This window comes from Bidens hawaiensis, unplaced genomic scaffold (genome assembly GCF_021521415.1).
Source record: "Bidens hawaiensis isolate Kalapana, Puna unplaced genomic scaffold, B.hawaiensis_p1.1 tig00012634_1, whole genome shotgun sequence".
Taxonomy (NCBI): domain Eukaryota; kingdom Viridiplantae; phylum Streptophyta; class Magnoliopsida; order Asterales; family Asteraceae; genus Bidens; species Bidens hawaiensis.
In genome coordinates this window covers 234,001-242,537 of record NW_027492040.1, presented here as the reverse complement: position 1 = coordinate 242,537, position 8,537 = coordinate 234,001, and the positions used below count along the sequence as shown (strand labels likewise).

Genomic DNA, 8,537 nt, shown 5'->3' with positions numbered 1-8,537 from the left:
ATGTAGGTTACACAGTTCATGTAAATTAAATCATTTTTATATGATCAATTTTATTTTGGCTGTTAACACGTGTGAATCTTATCTTGAAACTTCTATCAATTGTTAACATGTGCGTTAATTTTATTTATTTTTTATTTTTTTACACAACTTATCAGTTTATTATTGGCTTCTATTTATTTCTGTTTTTATAATACCCTTAATTTATTCTTAATTTATTTTTTTACAAAACTTATTTCCAGTTTATTATTGGATTTAGGTTACCATCTAAATCCATTAACAACATGACGCCTTATGAACTGGTTTATAACCAAAAGCCAAATTATGATCACATGAAAATATTTGGTTGTCTTGCTTACTACCGAAGCACCGAAACGAAAGGTGACAAGTTCCAAGAAAGAGGGAGACCAAGAATATTTTTAGGCTACCCACATAGACCAGACGTTACCTGTTTCCAATCAAGATTCCTCTACGGTACACTCGATTTTTATCACTTATAAAAACTTCACTAATTCTCATAAAGTTTTATTGGCGGCCATCGACTCAAACGATGAGCCCAAGACTTTTAATCAAGCCATACAAAATGCAAATTGGAGAGAGGCAATGAAGAAAGAAATTTGTGCTCTCGAGCAAAACGGTACATGGAGTCTTGAAGATTTGCCTGAAGGCAAACATGCTATAGGGTCGAAATGGATTTACAAGATAAAGTATAAGCCAAACGGAGAAATCGAGAGATACAAGGCAAGGTTGGTAGCAAAGGGGTTCACACAAATGGAAGGGATCGACTTCCATGATACGTTTGCCCCCGTAGCAAAACTGGTTACGGTCAGAACGCTTCTCGCAGTGGCAGTAAAAAGGAATTGGGTCATCAACCAACTCGACGTCAACAATGCTTTCTTACATGGAGAATTAGACGAAGAAGTTTACATGAAGATCCCACAAGGATTCGTAAAGGGAAAGGAAAACAAAGTGTGCCGACTCAGAAAATCACTTTATGCCTTAAAGCAGGCGTCAAGAAATTGGTATAAAAAGTTCACATCGTCCCTACAACAAATCGGTTTTAATCAGTCTCGAGCCGATCATTCCTTACTCATATTCAAGACCGATAGATCCTTTGTCGCAGCTCTCATATACGTTGACGATGTCATTCTTGTGGGAAACGACGTTTATAAAATCAAAGAAACAAAGATTTTTCTCAATGAGAAGTTTAGCATTAAAGACCTTGGGCCTCTAAAATATTTCTTGGGTATAGAAGTGACCCGTACCCGAGAAGGAATGGTCTTAAATCAGCGAAAGTAAGTCCTCGACATCCTTGAAGACAGCGGCATGATGGGCTGCCGACCGAGTGCCTTTCCTATGGATAAAAATACTAAACTTGCAAAGGACGATGAAGAAGTTAGAACTGATGCAAGCAAGTATCGAAGACTCGTGGGGAGGTTACTGTACTTGCAAGCAACTAGACCGGACATTACATACTCGGTTAATGTCCTAAGTCAATTTGTAGGCGATCCGCGGGCAAACCACATAGAGGCAGCCATACGAGTTTTAAGGTACCTAAAGGCAACTCCGGGTCAAGGTATACTGCTGCCAAAGGAAGGAGGAGTAAATTTGATAGGATACACGGACTCCGATTGGCTTGGATGTCTCGACACGAGAAGATCAAGGAGTGGCTATCTACTACTCTTAGGAGGAGCACCCGTGTCTTGAAAATCAAAGAAACAGTCAATTGTATCACGTTCCTCGGCGGAAGCCGAATACCGCGCGATGGCCACCCAGTGAGTGAGATTCTTTGGTTACGATGGCTTTTGAAGGAATTGGACATTGAACAAAATAACCCTACACAACTATTTTGTGACAACTTAGCTGTTAAACACATTGCCAATAACCCGGTATTCCATGAAAGAACCAAACACGTAGAGATGGATTGTTACTTTGTAAGAGAACGAATTGAGTCTAAAGACATAATGCCGTTGCACGTTGATACTTTGGGAGCACGGCAACTACAAGTATTGCTTGACAAGTTAGGCATTCGTAACCTTCATGCCCCAACTTGAGAGGGAGTATAGGAAGGGAGTGATTTACGGGTTATTCCATTGTGAATATTCGGTCATAATTGTGATTGAGTTTCCTAATTCTTGTACTTAATCATAGGCTAGTTTTTCTCTTTTATTTTGTATAAATGTATGACATACAATGGGAATAGATCATAACCTTTTGTGATATCAAAATCTTATAGTTTTCCATTGAAGAGACGGGACGGTTCAATAAAAGTGATGATCCGTAACGGTTACTACCATTGAATTATAATCCTACATACGGTTATCATATTCATTCTCAAAGATTACTATTTTTTACTCCGTATTATATATAAAATAACCGGTGTTTTATTTTGAAAGGTGTCTCGGTTGAAGACACAATATTAATTGAAAGGGGGTATATATATTGAATCAATAGGTACTTGCTCTGTTTATGAAACGACGTGATGGTTGGCCGGAAACCGTCATAACCGTTTCCTTTCCGTTAAATGTGAAGTGGCTGTTGAAGATGATATTTAAACTCTGTTTAAACAAAAAAAATACACATATTGGTTTAAATAAAAATTGAATATATTAATGAAGTCTAAATAATATATTTTAAATGAAAGTGACGCATGGAAACAATGAAAACACATACAAATATTATAAAAAGAAAGAATAAACTTATGTTAATTGGATTGCACCAATTCTATATGTAGTTATTAGAATATATGACAATTATGTCATTGATTGTATTTTGCTTATTGTTTAAATATTAAAATTTTTATTAATTGTCCGTGTAATACACGGGTCTCAAACTAGTGATATTATAGTGGAGGTGGAGGAGGGGTGTTTAAATTTTATTTGCGACACGTTGGATACTATTAACATCTATGATCCAAGTTGAGTAGCGGTATTAATTTTAGTTATGGGTGTTTTATTATTAGGTTAAGGGAATGATCAAATAAGATACAAGAAAACCAATAAAACTAAAGCTTGAAGCAAGAAAGTTATGCCATTTCAAAAGATTCTTTCTTGGGCCCATAAGACTTCACACCAAGTTTCTACATTAAGAAACACGCAGAATGTTAAACCAAAACCAATTGTAGTTATCTCAAATTTATTGGCCATTTCGTCCGATGATAAACAAACATGAATACTAAGAAAACCCTCCATAATAGCAAAAACGACATGCATATCTAACTGGCTAACATTCTTCACAAACAAACTCAAAGCTGGCTGAGAAAGTGATTGTTAACCTTTGCAGTTTTTGGTAGAAATAAGAAACTCAAGTATGTGCCTAGCTAATAAACCAAAACGAGAATGACAACAATGTTCTTGCTGATTAAGGATGAATATTAATCCTGAAAGCAATAAGAAATGTGTTAAGTGATAAATCAATCTTTATGTCTTGAAAGCAAGATATAGCACTATGAAAACTAACAAACTTTCAAAGGGTTTAAACCTTCTTTTAGACAAAGAGAAACTTGTAGAAATGGACAAATGAAGGCAAACTTAGCAATATGATAACAAGTTTCCTAGTTCTAGACGATTGAGTGAGCATAACATACCATATTATGCGTGTATCAGTAGCTACGAAAGTGCTGCAGTCTGTTACAAGATTATTCTTACAGAATAATGTCGTATTCGTTGGGCTCCACTCAAAGATGGTTACAAACTACACTCTATTTCACAGTTTCACCTCAATGATATATAAATACCTATTAGGAGTAGCCCATGACATATATCCACAAGTTGAATATTCAAATCACCATAAACATTGAGAGATTCGATATACAAAATGTCGCCAACATTTGGTTTTGTGTTCTTTCTCACTTGCACCACCCTTTTCAATGTACTTCCCACCAAAGCCACTGAACTCAAAACTTACATTGTCCACTTAAGTTCACCTGAAGTCCAGACCCTCAACACTGACGAATGGTATAATTCATTTTTGTTGAAAGTAGCTGCGCGATCAAACGGGAAACCAGAGATGGTTTTCAAGTACTATCATGTGATTACCGGATTTGCTGCTAAAATGTCAGCCGATCAAGTAAAGGTGATGGAGAGTTTGAGTGGAGTCTTGTCCGTGCGGCCTGAAGGTGTGTACCAGTTACAAACAACTCGCTCACCTCATTTTCTGGGCCTGAGCCATAATTCAGGTCTGTGGAAAGACTCAAACCATGGGAAGGGAGTCATAATCGGGCTTATAGACTCTGGAGTTACTCCCACTCATCCCTCGTTTAAAGACGATGGCGTCCCCCCTCCACTGTCGACATGGCAGGATAAATGTGAAGTGGCAGGGTCATGTAATAACAAGCTGATCGGATTAAGAAGCTTTGTTAACGGAAGTTCTCTGGTAGATGAGGAAGGCCACGGGACACACACTTCAAGTACCGCTGCAGGGAATTACTTTGACAACGCAGGAGTTTTCGGATTGGGGAACGGAACTGCAAGTGGGATGGCACCACTGGCGCACGTAGCCACTTACAAAGTATGTGAACTCTTTGGTTGTCAAGGCAGTGCTGTCTTAGCGGGCATGGATGCAGCTCTTGAAGACGGCGTTAATGTGTTGTCTCTTTCACTTGGTGGACGTTCCAGGCCCTTTTATGATGATACTATAGCACTTGGAGCCTTCAGTGCCATGCGGAAAGGGATCTTCGTGAGTTGTTCAGCAGCTAATGGTGGGCCATATAGTGAATCATTATCAAATGAGGCCCCATGGATCCTTACGGTTGGGGCTAGTACAATCGATAGAAGATTCCAGACAACAGTTATTCTTGGAAACAAGAAGAAACTTCATGGTGAATCGTTGTACCAACAAAAGGGTTTCGACCAGAAGCTTCGGCCTCTTGTTTACGCCCCAGAAGGGTGCCATGAAGGGTCGCTGGACCACATTGATGTCAAGGGGAAGGTAGTGTTGTGTGATCTTGATGAGAACGTCGGTAATGTTCATATGGGAGAGATAGTTAAGGAGGCAGGGTTCAGATATCAATTAAAAGTTCTTAGCTGGAGCTGCTTCATGTTTTTTAGATAGAGTACATGTTTTTTAGATTTAAATAGAGTAATAGTACTCTATTCCAAATCACGCGAGCAGACATTAGCTATTACTAAGAAATTTTGATATATTCACAGTGATTCGAAGCCTTTTTGATTAGTTTTAATCTTTAGCACGAGATTTTGAGTCTCGCGTGTCTACCATTTCACCACCAAGGCATCTTGAAAGTGAATCGTATTCCATGAATATATTCATGATATCTATCTAGTGTGATGAGGAGCTGCCATAATTACTGCTAATGACATTTCTACTGGCAGGAGTATAGCAGCACATCATCATGTTCTGCCGGCATCATATGTCGGTTACAAGGAAGATGTTGAGATTAAGAAGTATCTGAACTCAACTTCTTCTCCTGTTGCAACTATCCGTTCTGATGGAACTGTGGTCGGGCTGAAATCAGACCCAGAGATTGCCTCATTCTCTTCAAGAGGGCCTAGCCTTGCAAGTCCTGGAATCCTAAAGCCAGACATTACTGGACCCGGTGTGGACATCCTTGCAGCATGGAATGAGCCGGTCGACAGCCAAACAGGAACCAAAGTAGCATTTAACGTCATACGTGGTACATCGATGTCTTGCCCTCATCTTGCAGGCATAGGCGCGTTGCTCAAAAGCGCGCATCCAGAATGGTCTCCAGCTGCTATCAAGTCTGCAATGATGACCACCGCTAGTCAAGTAAACCGAAATGGAGAGCCCATTGTTGACGAAAGAGGGCTTCCTGCTAACGTGCATGCCATCGGCTCTGGTCATGTAAACCCACCAAAAGCCCATGAGCCAGGCCTTGTTTTTGACATCCAAACAAATTGAAATCATCGTTAAAAAGAAATGTAGTTGCTCAAAATCGATAACAGAGGCCGAGCTGAATTATCCTTCTTTCGTGGTATCTCTAAAAAGAGGCGACAGCAAAACATACTCAAGGACGGTGACTAATGTTGGTTTGCCAGACGCTTACACAGTCAGGGACACACCCGTACCAGAGGGTGTAAGTGTTGAGGTCGTGGTTCATAATGATGAGGGTGTCATGAGCTTCCATGGGTTGCAACAAAAGCGAACATACGAGGTGACGTTTAGTCGAGATGCTAAGGATAAGGTGAAAGCGCATATGGGCAAGGGCATATGGCGTGGGTATCTTTTACTGGCAAGTATACAGTTAGAACCCCATTTTCATTCAAGTTTGAATGAAGATCCAGATGTTGTATAACATGAATTAACGTCTATGTATGGTTTTATATATATAATAAAGTAATATGATTGGAAGGAAAGAAAAGGTAATATCGATGCATGCTTTCATATGTTACTGAAAATTCATGTGTTTATCTTGATATATAGAATCGTTAAAAGTTTGAAATCAGGATAATTGCTTACTAGCTAAGTAAGTGTTTTATGGATGTAAAACTAACTATTAGCAAAAGTGGAAAGAAAGGAAGAGTTTTAAGTGCATATAAAATAAGTCATTCTTGATCATGAGAGAGAAGGTTTCCAGTTATTAGCGTCCATATATACGAACTGAGAATTCTAATATGCATACAAGATATATCTGACTTGGGAAATTGTAGCTAATGTCTGACTTGGGAAATTGTTCATCGGATTTGTAGTTGTAGTTGGAGTAGCCTGGTTCATGACGACCGCAAAGCTCTAACGAGTACACTTGACATGTCAGTTTTTACGGTCACATGAAAATGGGTATCCAAACCAAACTAATTGAGTGAAAGATCATTGTTAAGATGCTTTATATATATATATGATGGAGAATCTGCAGAGGTGTGTAGTTGCTGAATGTTTCGCCCTGCACAAAAGAAATATTAGACCAGCATAAAAAACCTGTCAAGTAAAAATTATATATGAGGTGCAGCAGTGACATTAATGTAGATCCCAGTATAACCATAGGTTCACTAAACGTGTCACTGTTTTCGGCATCTTCCTCGGTTTCACAGGAATAATGCAGCTGTGAGATGTCATGTCATGAATGCTCAAGTATCTAAATTAAGCTAACACAATTCTCAAGCATTTATCATATCAATAACCAACCGTCCGTCAGAATTGTTGATTGATACTAATTATTTGTTTATTTATTTATAAAACAGAGGATGTTGAAGTTGTTAATCTCCTGATCAAATCAGTTTGGAAGGTGCTCAAGGAAATATTTACGTTTTACTTTGTTGTTGGGTCAAACACTAGTTTAGTTTTTATTTGGGCTGAACTTATATTAAGTTCAATATCTATGTTTAATGTGTAACGGGCCTGTTAGCCCAGTCAGAATGTAATGTTTAGGTTTATTGTTGAACGATGTAAATTAGTCAGGATGAACGGTTATGATGACAGTTACAAACAAAACCGTTCATCAACAAATATATATAGGGGTCGATGTAAAGTGTTGTATGTACGTGTTTTCTATGATCAATAATATTATCTTTACATCAGTTTGTTTTCTTGTTCCATTCACTATCATCTATTGTGTTCTATCATTATTGTTGTTAAACAATTCATACGATCATCATCATGAAGCCCTCTTTGAAGAAAATTTCCAACAGTGGTATCAGAGCATAGGATTATCAACAATTGATTACCCTCGTCATCCTTGATTGCACGCACGTAACAACAGATTGAAGAATCGTCTCTGTCCCAACCGTTTTTCAATCAAAATTCGTTAAGTTATTGGAATTCGCAATTAAAGGAAACCCAAATCAATTGATTTAATTGGTTCAATTGGTCCGTTATTGGTGATTTCCCACTCGCGATTGTTAATTCCCAGACACGTTTCAACAATTCAGGCCCGTTTCAAGAATTCGTTTCAATTTATTATTGGAATCAAACCCTGCAATAACCGTTAATTGGAACAAGGAATCATCAGATTATAGAATACAGAATCAACGAAGATCATTTTTCTGTAACCCACTGTGTTCATCGCTGGTCATATCAGAAAGTCAAAATTGGAATCAAAATCACAAAAGTCAAAGATACATCATTTTCATCATTATTTTGGAAGAAACTCAGAATTTGTTCACTTCCAGAACCCGTCATCATCAGGTTTATTGATCCGGTTTTTTATTCCTTTGTCACAGATTGTTAGACAATAGATTTCGTTTGTTGTTGGATTATTATAGAAACCCGTAGATTATTGAAAACATAGTGATTTTAAGGATTCCCCGTTTAGAATCGAATTGTTGATGAAAATTGTTAGTATGTCAGACACAAATCAGAATGTTGGTCCCGTGATACATTACAAGGAAGTGGCAACACTTTCTAGTTTTCAATGCCCAATCTTAAAACCGACAAATTATACGGTTTGGACAGTACGTATCAAGACCATATTAGAGGCAAATGGCCTTTGGGAAATGATTGAACCACTTGAAACCACAGAACCCGATGTGAATAAAGATAAGACAGCCACCGCCTATCTTTTTCAATCATTACACGAAGATTTGGTGTTGCAAGTTGCAAAGGGCAAAAGAAATATGGGACACGTTGAA

The 8,537-nt window shown here is 38.1% G+C and overlaps 2 pseudogenes; both read left to right on the top strand.

Annotated features, from left to right (window-relative positions):
• Positions 1–1,326: 1,326 nt before the first annotated feature.
• LOC143541639 (secreted RxLR effector protein 161 pseudogene) lies at positions 1,327–1,704 on the top strand (annotated as a pseudogene).
• A 1,730-nt stretch (positions 1,705–3,434) lies between these two features.
• Positions 3,435–6,249, top strand: LOC143541646 (subtilisin-like protease; annotated as a pseudogene).
• The last annotated feature ends 2,288 nt before the right edge of the window (positions 6,250–8,537 follow it).